Below are 17,264 nucleotides of genomic sequence, written 5' to 3'. Positions count from 1 at the left end.
GGCTCACTGCGACCTCTGCCTCCTGGGTTCAAAAGATCTCTTGCCTCAACCTCCTGAGTACATGGGATTGCAGGCTTCCACCACCATGCTCGACTAATTTTGTATTTTTAGTAGAGAGAGGATTTCGCCATGTTGGCCAGGCTGGTCTGGAACTCCTGAGCTCAAGTGACCCACCCACCTTGGCCTCCCAAAACGCTGGGATTACAGGAGTGAGCCTCTGCACCCGGCCTGTTTTTTATTGTATTAATTGAGTTGTGTTATTTAATTTGCAGTTTATTTGAATCAAACACTTCCCCATAAACCAATCTGGAGTGACATATTTTTTTAAAATTTGTATTTGAATTTATTAACATCTTGCACTGAATTTTTGGTCTTTGTTCAAGAGAAATAATTGTTCTTGGGTCTTTTTTCTTCTAATTTTGTTGTCTGCATTTTCTTTTTTTAATCTGAGTAATGTTGGCCTCATAAATCCAGTTGAAAAGAGTTGTCTCCTTTAATTTCTAAAAAGGTGTGTGTAAAATTGATGCTATTTTCAACTGTGTGTTTCATATAATTCATCAGCAAAGCCTTCTGGACCTTCTGTATTCTCTATGGGAAGGATTTCAATTACAAATTCAATTTCTACAATTTATATGTGGCTGGTCACATTTTCTATTTCTTCTTAGATCCGTTTTCATGAATTTTCTCTCTCAAGGAAATTGTTCACTTGGATGTCAAGCTTATTGGCATAAAATTGTTAATATTCCTTTTCTTGACCTGAAGGTCACAGTGGTCTGATGTTCTTTTATTCCTGTTATTGTTAATTTGTATCTTTTTGTCTTGATCAATCTAGTTAGGGTTTTATAAAATTTACTGATTATTTTCCCATACAAGCAAGTTTAGGATTTGTTAATTTTATTTATCTTTCTAAGTAATTGACTTCAGTTTCATTATTATTTCCTTCCTCTGCATGTTCCTTTTCATTTCTTATGGCAGAAGCTAAGTTACTAATTTGACATCTTCTTCTTTTTAAATAGAGGTACTTAAAAATGTCATTTTTTCTCTATTATTTCAGCTGTGCCCCATAGATTCTTATTTATTTTACTTTAATATCCTTCAGTTTAGAGGATTTCCTAATTTCTCTTGTAATTTCTACTTTGACAAAATTGTCATTTAGAGTTTTGATGTTTAATTTCTAAATACTTGGTATTTTTACAATCATGTATCTTAGTCCATTTCGGCTGTTGTAACAGAATACCATAGTCTGTGTGGATTATAAACAAAAGAAATCTATTTCTCACAATTCCAGAGCCTGGGAAGTCCAAGGTCAAGACAATAGCAGAATGAGTGTGCGATTCAGGTGTTTCCAGATTCACAAATGGTGTCTTTTCTCAGTGTTCTTACATGGTGGAAGGGGCAAAGGACCTGAATGAAGTCCCTTTTATAAGAACAGTAACCTAATTAATAAGGGATCTGCCCTCATGACTTAATCACCTCTTAAAGGCTCCACCTCCAAACAGCATCACATTAGGGATTAGGTTTCAATATATGAACTTAGGGAACGACCAAAACATTCAGTCCACAGGATCACCTTATTGCTACCAATTTCTAATGCGTTTTCATATGGTCTGAAAATACGTCTTGTATGATTTCAATATTTTCAAATGTATTGTTTGATGGCCTGAGATATAGTTTCTCTTGGTAAATGTATAATTCACACTTGAGACAATATATATTTTTTCACTGATGTTCATATGTATTTACATACATAAAGTCTGTGTGGTTAATGCTTTTTGTTTTTCTAGTTCTTTGTTGGAATTTTCTATAGTTTTTAAATTTATTGCTAAAGTTTTAACATATCTAATCATGCTCATAGAATTCTCCATTTCTCTCTGTAATTTTATCCATTTTTTTGTGAACTCTGAAGTTAAGCCATTGGGCGGATTTCTGATTGCATGTCTTTTTGTTGGATTGAAGCTTTTGTTATTGTGAAATGTCTCTCTCTCTCTCTTTTTAATCTCTGGTAATACATTTCATTTGAAAATCTCTTCTTTACTGGTAGTAATATAACCGGTAGCAATATAATGCTTTCAACCCCCTTATGCTTACTGTTCACGTGACATTGCTTCTTCCGTCAATTTTCATTTAACTTAGACCTATGTGTGCAGGCGTTAGTCTGTTTTCACACTGCTAATGTTGTAACCAAGTGAGTTGTAAGGAAAGTGCCACATTCTGAGATAGAATCAGGAGTTCTTTGTTGCCAGTGACCAAGAGACAGCTAACGCTCAAAATTCTCTTGGCCCAGAAGAAGGGGCTTGATTCCTTTTTACACTTTGCTTAGAGAAAGGGGGTAATCACCCCCTTGCATTTTCTAAGTCCGGGAATGTTCAAGTTGGATTTAGAATTGGAATGATAGAAGATCCAGTCACAGACGCCATCGATTCTTTGATTTTTGTCTTTTGGATTCCTCCTTTTTCCTGATTATCCACTCACAAGTTGACTCAGCTGGGAACCTGACCATGAATGTAGTGCTTTCTGGCTGGGCTCCGCCCCTCATCGGGAAGACCAGGTGAAAAGGTAAAGAAACAAACAAAAACCTGAATTCTCCCTTGGCAGTGTGGGTCATAACCACTGTCTGGGATTTAAAATGCCTCTTCATGTGCAAGGCGAGGTGGTCTGACCTGGAAAATGCTCGGTGGCATTTCTGGCACCGGAACGGGCGTTGCCCAGTGTGTTTACGGTAGTGCCTGGTCAGTTCATCTGAGCAGATGAATTTCCATCCACAGCCATGGCAGTCACCGTGGTAAGGTTTCTCACCTGTGTGGGTTCGCAGGTGTGCCTTGGGATGGGAACTCTTTGTGTGGGTGGCCTTCCTTTTCTGGGACACGATCGTCTTCCCCTGTTTGGCCTGGGCTCTGGGCGGCTTGAGCTCTTGGTAATGGAGTGGCGGACTTGTGGCTGACTCTGGTCAGGCAGGAAGGATGGGTAATCAGGCCCTGGGTGGGGATGGAAGCTGGGGAAGTGGCAGGGCAGGGTGACAGTCCCTGCTGCTCAGCAGTTCCTCAGGTCCCAGGGGTCGGGAGCTGCCGCCCCAGGGGGACGTCGTGTGCAGCCCGCCATGGCCATGGCTGGGAGGGGTCCAGCGCCTGAGTGGGTGCACGAGGAGACTCCTCCTGCTTGATCTTGGGGTACGGGCGCTGCGGGCCGCCGTTGTGGGGGCCGCCACCATTACCACCAGGTGGCTGCTGTCAGGGCCGTCTTTGCTGCCGCTGATGACAACTGGCTGTGTACTCGCTGCCCGGGGGCACTCAGTGACGCCTTCAGCACGAACTTGCCAGTCACCCCAACAGCTGGCAGCTGCAGCTGCAGCGGTGGAGTGGACACCGGCTCCAATTGCGGCTGCAGCAGGTCCGCCACAGAGCCGCCAGAGGGGCTCATGTTGTGGATATCCTCCGGGTTGAAGGAAGCCATAGGAGGGGGAGCGGACTTTCTACCACAGAGGAGGCCTCCACCCGTGGGGTCCCCACGCCTGGGTCGCCCCGCCGGCATCGGACAGCTGAAGCTGCAGGTGGAGGGTGCGCTGGCAGGGCCGCTGCTCGACGGGAACGACGAGGAAGACGCGGATGCTGACAAGGGTACAGTGGCGGCCACCGACTGCTGATGGACAGCGAATTGGAGAGGACAAGGTCCAGGTCCAGGAGGTCGTTGAACTTCTCGGTCTCTCTCCGGGGCAGGGGGGCCAGGTTGCTACCGCCGCAAGCTGCAGGGGCTCTGGCAGGTCTGTGGCCACGGTCGCCACCACTAGGTCCTGGCGTGGCCAGGAAGCATTGGGGGGAAGTCCTTCATGTGGGAGAGCTCCTCCTGCCAGAGGTTAATCGGGTTATTTGGAGCACCTGCTTAACACAGTGTCCTCTCCCTTCCCGCCCGGCCAGACGCCAACGTGGAGAAAGGTGGGAGCAGCGCCTCGCTGACAGCCCTGTCAGACTCGCCAGGTGGCTGCCTCATTAATGTGAGGGCCCAGAAGGTCCTCGGGAGCCCGAAGCAGCTGGGGCACCTGAGCCCCAAAGTCAACGAAGAGAAGACTTAGAAACGAAGCCAAAACCCAAACCCCCAAGTTGCCCGACATCCTTCTTCTTTGGATTAAATATAAATTAGAGTCATCCTTTTAAAAAAGTTTCTTTGTTTACAAAGTTCTTGGAAAAGTAGACAATCTTATAAAAATAGACAATCAGCAAGGCAAGAAAGTAGGCCTGGTGGCCGGGCTGCCCTCTCTTCCACTCACCAGCGTCCTCCACCACTATCATGGTCACCTGGGTTGCTGCCGTGGGCGCAGGGGCTGTGGCCAGGGCAGTGGGCAGGAGGTGCCACTCGGTGAGACTGCCCCGGCGGAGAACTGGTGGGTGCTGCAGGGCACGGAGTCTGGGGAGCTGGAGTCTGGATGCACGGAGTCTGGGTGCGCAGAGGCCACAGGCTCGGGTCACGGGCCTGTGGGTGGGGAGGGGACCGGAGGGGCGGCAGGTCACTCGGCGGCTCCTGGTGCCTCCGCTGCCTGCCACGGCCTCTGCTCCCCACGCGCCCGCTCCTTCTCTCTGTTTGGGAAACTTGGAAACACTCTTAATATGTGCAGATTCCTTAGGCCTTCTTGATTCTTTCCGGGCCTTAATGTAGATTTAGAGAATTATAAATTATTGCAACAGAAAATCTGCACTAAAAAAGTCTTCCCCGGTGATCTTTAGGCAGCTCATCTACAGACAGGTTCTTAGACACCCTGGCAAGTTTCAATGTTGAAAATTGTTTCCTCTTCCCTCAAAGCAATGACAGGGCAGGTGGCCAATGGACGGGGACCGGAAACCGAGGCTGCCCCCGAGGGCGCGTCTAATGCAGAAGACAAGGACCGCATCCTAAAACACGTCCCGTCCCGTGGAGCTGCAGCATTTCTGATCAATACTGCAAATACACCCGAACTGCCAAGGAACACGGCCCAGGCACCCTTTGAGGAGGGATTCTCACTTTTAATTCCTCTGTTCTTCATCTTCTGCTCTATTTGAACCCAAAACCTTTGAGTGGGTATCTCCCGTTCTGGGAGCGCAGCTGTTCCTAGGACTGGGCTCCAGCTGTTGCCCACTCTGGCCTAACCTGGCTGTGCGGTGGAGGTGGCCGGCCCCTTTAAGGCCCCGCTGCGCCTGCGCCTGGGGCTCTCGGCGGAGCGGAGGACCAAGCGGCCGCAGGGGGGCGATGGGCTGCGGTTGAGACAGCGGCGGTGCCGGGAGAGGAGGGGAGGGGAGGGGAGGGGAGGGGAGGGGAGGGGAGGGAGGGGAGGGGGAGGGGCTGGGGAGGGGAGGAGAAGGGAGGTGAGGGGGCGGGGCGGGGGAGGAGAAGAGGAAGGGAAGGGAGGGGAGGGGTGGGGGCTGTGGCGGGGGAGGGACTGGGGAGGGGAAGGGCAGGGGAGGGGAGTGGAGGGGAGTGGAGGGGAGTGGAGGGGAGGGTGGCGCCGCCGCTTGGAGCCCCTCAGTGAGTGCGGTGCTTCTGGAAACGCAGGACAGGCGGGCGGGCTGCGGAGGGCGGAGGCGCGGGGCGTGGCGGCCGCCATGCCTGTGGGAAGTGAAGGTTTGCCGGGAAGTCCACCAGCGTTTGTGAGGTGAGGGCGCCGCCCCAGGCCGCGGGCAGGGAGTTCGGGACCCCGGCGCGCAGCTGGGTTGACGCGCGCAGGGGCCTCCGCAACGTTTGCTGGGCGAGCTGGCCGGGGCGGCAGCCGGGCTGGAGTCCCTGCGCCGGGTTCCTCTCCCCGCGGCCGCAGCAGCCCTCCTGTCGGGGCGCCGGGAAGAATCCCGCTGGCGGGAGCGGGTCTTTGGGGCTTCTCAGATGATCTCACTTGGTATCCTTTCACCAAAGCTCAGCAAGACTTTTGGAGTGGTGTCCTCGCTTTACTTTTTTTTTTTTTTTTTTTTTTTTCTGGTAAAGCTGCTTTCCCCAGGAAGTCTTTTCTTGAAGTGCTATCATTTCTTTGGGGTACAGTGTTGTTCACCCGAAGGAATGACTCCCAGTGCTCGAGGAAGTTAAAGTGATCTGCTGGTCCTTTTAAAGCTTTGTTCTGAGCTGATATGCGTTAGTAGCTTTCTTTTGTTGTTAAATTTTATTGGTAAAATTTCACCTGTGAACCAGCAGCTCGGTTTTCTATTCTAAAATGCTAGCTTTAAGATTTCTGAGAACTTTGTGTCAAAGAAATCTTTGAAAAGTTACAGAAGTCTGTGGAAGTTGACAATTTGAAATGTGCAGGTGGTCGGGGGGCAGTGGATCACACGTGTAATCCCAGCGCTTTGGAAGGCCAAGGTGGGCAGACCACTTGAGCCCAGGAGTTCCAGACCAGCCCGGGCAACATGGCAAAACCCCATCTCTACTGAAAATACAAAAATTAGCTGTCTGTGGTGGTGTGTCCCTAGCTACCTGGGAGCCTGAGATGGGAGGATCTATCAGAGCCTGGGAGGTTGAGATTACAGTGAGCAGTGATCTTGCCAGTGCACTCAGGCCTGGATGGCAGAGGGAGAACCTAAAAAAAAAAAAAAAAAAAAACAAGTACAGGTAATAAATTTATACTAAGTAAAATTCACCACAGATCAAGAAATAGAACATTACTAGATTGGGGTATATATGTAAGAGTCACATTGTTGGTTTTAGAGGTATCAGATATTATTGAACATTTTCCCAAAGTGGTTGTAAAACTTATCAGGATATTCTGGTTATCCCACATCCTTGCTGATGCTTGTCAGTTAAAAGTTATTTTGCCATTGGAGTAGAGGTGCAGTAATATATCAATGTGGTTTCATTTTGCCTTTTCCTGGTATTGAGGTTGAGTCTTTTTTACTGCCATTTATATGTCCTCTTTTGTGAAGTGCCTGTTAAATCTCTGTATCCTGTTTTCAGGATATGCTTGTTTTTCTGTTGATTTGTAACACTTTATTCTGGTTATGTGTCCTTTCTAGGATATACACGTGTTGCATTTCTCTTTTTTCAAACTCTAGCTTGCCTTTTCACTCTTTTAATGGTGTTTTTAAATGAATGGAGATTCTCTAATTTTTTTTTTTCTTTTTTAGACAGGATCTCACTCTGTTGTCCAGGCTGGAGTGCAGTGGCACAATTACAACTCATTGCAATCTCGACCTCCCAAGGCTCTGGTGATCCTCCTGTCTGAGCCCCCAAGTAGCTGGGATCTACAGGGGAGCACCATTATGCTCAGCTCTTTTTGTATTTTTAGTAGAGATGGGGTTTTAACATGTTACATAGGCTGGTCTGGAATTCCTGGGATCAAGTGATACACCTGCCTTGGCCTCCCAAAGTGTAGGGATTACAGGCATGAGCCAGTGTACCCAGCCTGAGTTTCTTAATTTTAATGAAATTATACTTGATCAATCTTTTCCTTTATGGTGACTGCTTTTTGTGTCCTGTTAATCAATGCCTAACCTAAGAATATGAACACATTTTTTTCTGTGTTAACTTCATAGCAATTTTACTTTAGTTTATGCTTTTTTTTTTTTTCCAGACAGACTTTCACTCTATTTCCCAGGCTAGAATGTGGTGGCATAATCTCAGCTCACTGCAACTTTCACCTCCTGGATCAAGCGATCCTCCCACCTTAGCCTTTTGAGTACCTGAGACCATAGGCATGTGCCACCATGCCTGGCTAATTTTTGTGTTTTTTTTTTTTGTTTGTTTTTTGTTTTTGTAGAGATGGGCATTCATCATTTTCCCAGGTTAGTCTCAAACTCTTGGGCTCAAGTAGTCTGCCCACTTCAGCCTCCCACAGTGCTGGGATTACAGGTGTGAGCCACCCCACCCAGCCATGATTCACTTTTTACTCTACTAAAAAATAGCCATCTCTACTAAAAATACATGGATGTGACTGTTTGATGTAGCACCATATATTGAATGGAACATCCTTGTCCTTCTGGACTGTGTGGCACTTTTTTTCATAAATCAGATGGCTGTATGATCATCTGATTTATGAAATCAGTGTGGGTCTGTTTCCGGACCAACCTGAGCAACATAGTGAGATCCCATCTCTACAAAAAATCATAAATAAAGATGTAAAATGTTTTTAAGTGGGTAGAGAAGATGGAGTCATAGGTGATAATTTATAAATGATTGTCAGTTTTGGGCTACATGCAGGTGTTGGCAAGTCAGATCTGTTGGGAGTTTAGGCAACATGTATTAAGAGAATTATGTGTTCAGAATGATTGCTAGATGTTCACTGACTTCAATTAGATGTTATTTGAGACTCACTCACAGAGCTACAGGTTTTATTCTTTTATTTATTTATTTGTCTTTTAAAAAACTTTACCATCTTCCTGTCAAGGCAGTAACTCTATACTTAATTGTTCTTAAGTATACCTAATTACCAGGAAAATTTTATGGATCATATCTAATTGTTAAGCCATTAAAGGACTGACGTGATGTAATGTAGACAATAGTATTCTACATAATAGTTTCAGGACTGCATCAATGAAATTGTTTCTTTTTCTTCTTCTTCTTCTTCTTCTTCTTCTTCTTCTTCTTCTTCTTCTTCTTCTTCTTCTTCTTCTTCTTCTTCTTCTTTCTTCTTTCTTCTTTCTTCTTCTTTCTTCTTCTTCCCCCCTCCTCTTCCTCCTCCTCCTCCCCCTCCCCCCTCCTCCTCCTCCTCCTTCTTCCTCTTTTCTTCTTTCTTCCTTCTTCTTTTTTCTCCTGCATGTAGTTTGAACACATCTTCTTCTTTTTGTTTTCTTGAGACAAGGTTTCGCTCTGTCGCCCATGCTGGAGTGCAGTGGTGCAGTGGTATGATCATGGCTCATTGCCGTTTTGACCTCTCAGGCTCTAGCAGTCCTCCTACCTCAGCCTTCTTAGTAGCTGCAGGCATGCACCACCATGCCAGGCTCAGTTTTTATTTTTTGTATCCAGGGTCTTCCTATGGTGCCCAGACTGTTTTCAAACTCCTGGGCTCAAATGATCCTCCCACCTTGGCATCCCAAAGTGTTGGTATTACAGGTGTGAGCCATCACTCCTGGCCATTTTAGTTTTAATAATTTTATATTTTTCTAATTTAAAATATTTATTATTTATGAATGTAATATTGTTATGATTATTTTGTAAGTGTTTAGTCTCATTTTCAAAATAAGCTTGTGGAAATTAGAGATCTTGTCTCTTACTTACTACTGTATTCTCAGTGCCTGACCTTGCCTGGTATGAAACAGATATTCAATAAATAGTTGTTAAATGAATGAATGAACCACATTCAACAATTCTCTAAGTATCACAGCTTTCACTGTCTAACAAATAAAATAGCTTGTATAGAATAGAGTCACAGTTAACCTGCCATAAAAGGAAATGTCAAGGAAAATAGACCTTTGTATGTGTAGCTGCTAAGATTTTGGGGCTTTTGTTACTGCAACATAAACTAGCAAAGCTCAGTGAGACTGCAGATAGAATATACATATATAAATAGACCAGATAGACCAGTGGATGAGATTCCAAAGATAGTTCAATCATCATTAACTAACCACACCCACACCCTCTTAATTTCCTAACAGAAAGAATGGAATTCCTGTTCACTAAGATCTGCCCCAAATATTACTTATTTTGTGAAAACTTCTCTGGCTACTCAGGAATCTCCCTGCTTCAGCCTCCCGAGTAGCTGAGATTGCACGTGTGCACCACCATGCTTGGCTAACTTTTTATTTTCAGAGACAGGGTCTTACTATGTTGCCCAGGCTGGTCAGGACTGTTGATTGCATATGACAGAAACCCAGCCAATTCTAGTTCCTCACCGCCTTTCAATCTGCTCCCTTCTCAGTATTCCCAGTCTCAACAAATGGCAGTTCCATCCTTCAAGTTCCCCAAGCCCCAAATCTTAATGTTAACCTTGATTTCTCTCTTTTACGTCATAGCTCGTATGAAGGCCAATCATGTTCAGACCCAGGCGGAGGTTCCTGCTGACCCAGGCTCTCACCAGCACATCGTCCTTTACTGTCCTCCTGAGGGTGTCTGGAGCTTCAGTGCTGTGTGCTCTTGGCCTCCATGCTGGGGCACCACTGACTCCTGCTGTCCAGGGCTTCCAGTGGACTCTCCGAGGCACTGATGTAGAATCTTCCCCATTCGGTTCACCAAGAGCAGCCTCATGCGGTGTGGGCTGACATGAAGAGCTGCCAGATCTAACAGGTAAAAATCACGAGGCACTGCCAGCTGGATGGGGTCAGAGAGTCCTCTCTCCATTACGATTCAGATGAGAAGGGAAGATTCCATAGGCCCTAAACATTGCAGCATGACCCGCATGTGCCACCCACGAGCTGCAGTGCATGGTCAGGTGGAAGTTATTTGACTTCAGGAGAGGACAGTGTTCTCTTCAGGCCTTTTCCTCAGTGGCTGGATCTGCGTCCCTCTCCTCTCTCTTCCTCTCTCATCCCCCAGTCTCCATCCCCATTTCTCTCTCTCTGTTTCCACCTTGCTGTTCCCTTTCACCCGCTTTCACCTCTTCAACTTTCATGATTCCCCACTCCCTGTCCACCCACATTTCCCAGGCTAAGGCCCCTGAGCTGTCCTGTGTGGGGAGATGTGTCTGGATTTAGGTGGTGCCCTCTAGATGTGTCCAGGATGGGGAAACATGGCTCAGCTGCCAGTATAATGGTTTCAGAGAGTGGCCACTTTTGAAGGCCTTTCACATTTCCCATTCTAGAATTCTGTAGGACTTAAAATTGATGGGCCACAGTAGAATTCTTGGTTCCTCATGACCTTGTGGTGGTCACCTTCTTTCACAGCATTCACATGGTGGCTATTAGGTGCCAGGCCCTGCTCTGGGCTAGGGGCACCATAATGAGTAAATGTCATATCACTACCCCATGGAACCCACCACTGCACGCATTGAGAGGAGAAAGAAAGGGGCGTGGCCTGTTTGTGTTCTTTTCACGTGGTCACCTGCCAGGTCCTGGGGGAGTGGGAGCCAGTGCAGGGAGAGAAGCCCAGTGAGAAAGGCAAAGGGATGATGTCAGACCCAGGAGCTGAGGCTCACATTCCCCTGCAGCTGGGCAGCTTCTGGAGTGGACAAGGGAACATTGTGGCTTGGTGTTCTGGGGTTCACTGTCTCATCTCATTTCTGTGGGTGCCAGAACTTGTCCAAAGGGAAGACTCAGTGTCTCTAACAACAGCAAGGCAGAGACAGAAAGTGTTTCAGAGAAGCAGGAAGGATTGTCTGCCATGGAAACAGTATATGGATTTATAGTAGTGTGTCTTTCTAATAACTAGTTAGCGTGTTCCTGTTAATTGAAAATATCGGTGGTGTAAGTTTCCTTGGATCTCCTCATCTTCATGTAAGTTTGTCTGTTCCCCTATCCCTCCCTTCTTTCCTTCTTTTCCTTCCTTCCTGGGTTTTCTGATCAGGGTCATGTGAGGCTAAAATCCAGAAATGGGCTAGCTATGCTTTTTCTCTAGAGCTCAAGCTTTTATTCCAAGTTCACTGCAGATATTGGAAAATGTTTCTATTCTTGTTTGTGGGGGACTGAGGGCCCTTTTTCTGTGCTGGCTGTCAGCCAGGATATACTCTGACTTCAGATGCCACCTGCTTTCCTCTTTACCTGTCTTTTCTATCTTTCAACCAATCACAACTCATGGAGTCCTTCTCAAGCTCCTTCCTTCTCTGACTTCATCTTCTCCAACCAGCCACAGAAAGCTCTGTCATGTATGGAGTGATGTGATTCAGTCCACTTCATGCAGGTAACCTCATCATCTTCAGGTCATGTAACTGTCACATAACAACATAATCACAGGAGTGGTGTCTCATCACCTTAACAGGCTTCAGAGACAAGGGTATGGCATGTTTGGGGACCATTTCAGAAATTCCATCTACCACAGTTGGGCACTCACATTCCCCCATCTGCAAAATACATTCATCCTCTCCTCTAAAGTTTCCAAATTTCATGTCGTTAAAGCATTAGTTCAACATGAAAAATGTCACATAGGCCACATCAGATCCAAAGTTTAAAATCTTATCTAAAACATCCACACCAGGTGTCAATGAGGCTTCTGAGAGTGTCCATTAAGTACAGATTATTGACATAATTGCCTTAATTCTGTCGACCTGTGAAACTGAACAAACTGCTTATCTGCTCCTAATGTGGAATGGCGGGACAGGCACAGAATAACAATTACAGTGATTCTAGTTCAAAAAGAAGGAACATGGAAGGGAGAAAAAAGTCACTGATCCAAAATAGTTTGGAAATGGAGCTGGGCAAAATCCAGCAGGAGGTACTTAAGTAGGATCCACAGCCTGGGACTGACCCTTCATCCTGTGGGACTTTGCTTCTGGGATATTTGCTCTGCATTTCTTGAAACCATTATTGTCTATCTTATTTTCCCCTACTCCTTTGGTTCTTCCCCTTTCTCCTCATGGCAGCATCCTCTGCTTAATCCTTGGTCCATCACCCCCAGCAGGATTGGTCAGATAGTGCCCGTGTCACAGTCCTGACTGTGTCCACAAGGGGCTGTCCTTGTGAGCCCATGCTCCTCTGAGATCGTCTTCACTGTCCTAACCTCTCTCAGTCATGATTGCTTTCAGCTGATCTGGCTAGCTTAGGAGAAAACCTAAGACTATGGAGTCCTAGAGCCATTCTCTGTCCTCTCTATCTCCAGGAGAGGAAGACTATAACAGGGATCTTCATGGAGAAATGACCCACGTGAGGGCCTGGACTCTCCAGCAGTTACAGCAGAGGAAACTCCCTGAGGAAGCATGGAGTAGCTGAACGCCCAGACTGGGAAAGCAGGGTTGTGTTAACCACTGTTTAATCCTCACATGCTCCCTGCCCCAAACTACTAGCCAGTGAATGACAACGGACTGGGAGTAAGTAATAGGCCTGTAGAACCATGATAAAGAATTGTCCAAGGAAAGACCCTTTTACTCTGTTTGCAAGGTGAAATTGCTGTATTTGATCTAAAGTTTTCTGAAAGGCAGCAGCGAGTTTCTGGAGGATGAGTTACCTGCTTTGCACAGGGAGGGTGAGGCCAAGCCTTTCATGGTATATCTGCTGCCACTGGGTGATGAGGGAGCCTGGGAGAGTCTTAGTCTTTCTGGACTTGAGTTTTCTCATCAGTAAAGTAGGTGCTAATTGTACCTCTCTGAGGTCCCTTCCTGCTCAGTTTTCTCTGAGTCCTTGAGGGACTGAGATGGTCTTTAACAGTGCCTGGACCTGTAACCTGCCTCTGACCTCTCTGGGTCTGACTCCTGACTCTGACCCCTGTGTTTCTCCTTCAGAGCCTGAGCTGAGTTCACACCTGGGAAGCTGAGAACTGAGGGAACAGATGGAAGAAAGTCAGCAGGTTTTGGAAAAGAGAAGAACCTGTAAAGGACAAGTCAATGCTAGAACAGGTGAGAAACAAAGAAGGGGAGAATAAGGACAAACTGGGCCAGAGCCTCAGGGAAAATGGGCAATGGGCCTGTGATCATTCGACCACTCGAGGAGCAGCGCAAGCTGAGCAGCGGGGACTGGGCAAGACACTTAATCCACAGGAGTCTCCTGACCCTGGTGAGGAAGAGCCAAAGCGGGGATCAGAGCTGGTTTATAGTGAAAGGCAGCACCAACTCCAAGAGGGAGAGGATTTGACCCTGAGCCCCACCCCAGACCTAGGAGCCTCGACCTCGGGGCTGCCATAGCAGTGGATGCTGTTCAGGTCAGTGTGGGTTAGAGAGAAGAACCATGCTTGGAGAAGGGTTGGAGATGTCTATTCTTACATTAAGCAGCTCTGCCCTAGGTCAGGTGCCAGAGTAAGTGTTTCTTGCCAGTATATGAAGCAGTGATACTTACACTATTCCTCTGCACTTTCAGTTGAGGAAGGTCTCTATATGATAAGAGTATTTACTGGGTGTACTTGGGGTTCAAATAGTAGTGTTTCCCCAAGCAACTCAAGCTCCTGAGAGAAAGAACACAATGACGTGATTTCAAGAAAATATAGTAGTTCTCTGAAAGTGGGGTGTCATGGCAGCCCAGAGGATGGGAGTGTAGGTGAAGACATTGCTCCTAATGACAAGGGGAACCATAAGAGGAATTCTTCAGAGTAGTCCCGTTTTTCCTCCAGTGTCCCACAGAAGATCCTGGGATGTGACTGGTGTAGAGCAGGGGTCTACAGGTGTAGGAAGGGGGCTTGCTGCATCTTGGGAGAAATTATAGCATCCCTGGTAGGACATTTTGGAGAGGAATGTTGGTGATTGGATTGGATATCTATAGTCAGTTTTATCCTATCTTCAGTGAACACTGCTGAGACCTTCCTTAGTGCCAGACCCTAAGCTGGGAATCATGAACACAGAGATGAATAGATATGATCTCAGCTTTCACAGAACTCTCAGTCTAGTGAATAGCGAGTTATGAGAAATGTAGTGATGGTGGGTTCATTAGAGCAAGTGGCTCATGCTGCATGGAGATGACCTCAGTGGATGACCGGGTCCCCCTTCTGGTTGTTATCAACAGCTGGCTGACTTGCTCTGGGACAGTGACCCTGGATTTCTGCCAGCTGTCAGCATCTTAGGTACAAGCAACACCTCAGTTTTCTGTTGGGTCAAAACAGTTATCACTGCCAAGGTGATCAGAGGACACTAGTGACATCAGTAGCTACTGATGAGGTCCTGGCCAGCTAGGGAAATAAAGATGTAAGGTTAACAACAATTCTAAATTTGTTCTTAACATCATGAGCTGAGAGTATCTGTCTTCTAAGTTATATACTTTTTAGACTTCAAGATTCACCCACGTCCAAAATAAAATCTATATCAGCCATATTACTGCCCTGAGATGATTTCTCCCTGTCCTTACCAGAAGCCTGCACTATCTGGAGCACTGAGGCTGTCTCAAGCCAGCTGATCTGCTCTCTGGATTCCAGGGACACCCGCAGAGCCAGAGGTTGAAGGCACAGGCATTGCTATCTCCGACCGTTCTGACTCCAGGTTGATCCACCCCAATGCCCATTATTAACCACACAGTAACAGGATACCACCAACATTTTGATTTGAGGCTGTCATGTCAGAATTTTAATAAAATTTAATAGATATTATTTTTTAGAGTACTTTTAGGTTTACAGATAAATTGAGCTGAAAGCACAGGGAATTCCCCTATTCTCTCTTGTCCTCTAGAACACAATTTCCTCTATCATTAGTATCTTGCATTAGTGTGATAGATGTTTACAATTGATCAATCAATATTGATATGTTATTATTAACTAAACTCCATAGTTTACGTTAGGGTTCATTCTTTGAGTTTTATAGTTCTGTGGGTTCACAATTACCTAGTGTCATGAATCCTCAGTACAGTATCACACAGAAGAGTTTCACTACTGAAAACCTCCTTGTGTTCAACCAATTCATCCCTCCTCCACGCTTGGCAATCACTGATCATTTCACTATCTCTACCATTTTGACTCTCCTGGAATGTCCTAGTGTTGGAATCATAAGTGTGTAGAGTCTTTAGACTAGTTTCTTCCTAGCATTATGTATTTAAAGTTCCTCCATGTCTTTTCATGGCCTGATAGCTCATTTCTTTTTATAACGGAATCATATTCTGTTGCACAGATATACCACAGTTTGTTTAGCATTAACTTAGTAAAGGACATTTTGGTTATTTCCAGTTTTTGACAAGTATGAGCAAAACTGTTGTAAATACCTGGATGCAAGTTTTTGAGTGAACATGTTTTCACATTACCGTGGTAAATACCTAAAACTGCTATTTGCAGGATTATGTGGCAAGGCTATTTTTAGCTTTGCAAAAAACAAAAACAAAAACAAAACAAAACAAAACAAAAACACCTGCCAAACTGTTTTCCAAAGTGACTAGCATTTTGCATTTCCACTAGCAGTGAATGAGAGTTCCCGCTGCTCTGCAACTTTGGCAGCCTTTGGTATTGTCACTTGTTTGGATTTGAGCCATTCTATTAGGTATATATTATAGTGTAGTGGCATCTCTTTGGTTTAATATGCAATTTCCTAGTGACACATGATTTTGAGCATCTTTTTCATATGCTTATTTGCCATCCATATGTCTTTTCTGGTGAAGTATCCAGATCTTCTGCCCATTTTTAAATTGGGTTGTTTGCTTTATTATTATTGAGTTTTAAGAGTCCTTTATGTATTTTGGACACCAGTCTTTCATCAGAGCTATATTTTGCCAATATTTTTTCCCAGTTTATCACTTGTTTATTCATTTTCTTAACAATGTCTTTCCCAGAGCAGAAGTTTTTAATTTTAATGAAGTCCAACTGATCAATTTTTTCTTTCCTGGGTTGTGCTTTTGACATTGTATCTGAGAAGTCATCGCTATACCCAAGGTCACCTAGATGTTCCCCTATGTTATCCTCTAGGAGTCTTACAGTTTTGTACCTTGCATTGAAGTGTAAGATCCATTTTGTGAAAGGTGTAAAATCTGTGTCTAGATTTATATATTTTTTACATGTGGATATCTAGTCATCCTAGCACCATTTGTTGAAAAGACTATCCTTTGCCTGTTAAATTGCCTTTGTGCCTTTCTCAAAGGTTAGTCTATTTCCGAGCTCTGTATTCTTTTCTAGTGACCTATGTGTCTGCTTTTTTTCTTTCTTCACCAATTTCCACGTTGTTTGGTTACTGTAGCTTTATAATTAGTGCTGAAGTCAGCAGTGTCAGTTCTGTGGGCATTTTTCTTCTGATCTTCACTATGAGAACCTGGTTGGGCTCCAGGTGGTAAAACTTAGAAAAATGTGAGATCCCCACTAAATCTGGGCCCCAAGGAGTTTTGAATGCTCAAGGCAGGCCACCCTCAGCTTCTAGTAATCTGTCAGTACCATTTAAGTGCTGGCTTCAGCAGCTTCTGTTCCTTGTATTTGCCTATCTGTCTTGTTTTCAGCATGGCAATTTGCCCTGTGACCTCTCTTCTAGGCCCTCTAATAAGATTTGATAATTTTCAGTTTGTTCAGCTTTTTTCTTGTTGTGAGGACAAGTGGTGACGTCCTGGCTCCTTGCAGGTTGGAGTAGAAACCAGAAATTTTACTGAACAAGTTACTTGTAATGAAAGTCAGTAATCACAAATGTAGAATTGAATAATTTCCGTAGATATGTAGAATTTTGTAGCCATCACCTCAGTCCCCTCTTAGAATACAGACTACCTTTCTTCCCTCCCCAGATTCCCCAGAGGCTCTTTGCAGTCATTTTCCAATCCCTGGTCACCATGACAGAGCCTGAACAAAATTAAAATTTGGGAAACAGACAACATTACATTTCAGCTTTTATTAGATTGGGATTTTATGTAATGGACCAT

General features: G+C 45.3%; 1 protein-coding gene and 1 pseudogene across 8 annotated transcripts in view; one reads left to right on the top strand and one right to left on the bottom strand.

The window, feature by feature from the left end:
• Positions 1-2,190: 2,190 nt before the first annotated feature.
• Positions 2,191-4,039, bottom strand: LOC141580421 (Krueppel-like factor 4 pseudogene; annotated as a pseudogene).
• A 1,394-nt stretch (positions 4,040-5,433) lies between these two features.
• LOC141580302 (tripartite motif-containing protein 64-like) overlaps positions 5,434-17,264 on the top strand; it is a 61,063-nt gene continuing 49,232 nt past the window's right edge. For 2 of the 8 annotated variants that reach the window (XR_012512496.1, XM_074381172.1), the window contains exons 1-3: positions 5,434-5,617; positions 9,894-10,164; positions 13,247-13,360. The gene's annotated coding sequence lies outside the window, so the exon portion shown is untranslated. Of the gene's footprint in view, positions 5,618-8,677; positions 10,165-12,627; positions 12,836-13,246; positions 13,361-17,264 lie in introns of those variants that run through there. The other 6 variants (XR_012512497.1, XM_074381169.1, XM_074381170.1 and 3 more) reach the window with 5 other exon arrangements.

This window comes from Saimiri boliviensis, chromosome 11, assembly GCF_048565385.1.
Source record: "Saimiri boliviensis isolate mSaiBol1 chromosome 11, mSaiBol1.pri, whole genome shotgun sequence".
Classification (NCBI taxonomy): Eukaryota; Metazoa; Chordata; class Mammalia; order Primates; family Cebidae; genus Saimiri; species Saimiri boliviensis.
This window is presented reverse-complemented; position numbering and strand designations above follow the sequence as displayed.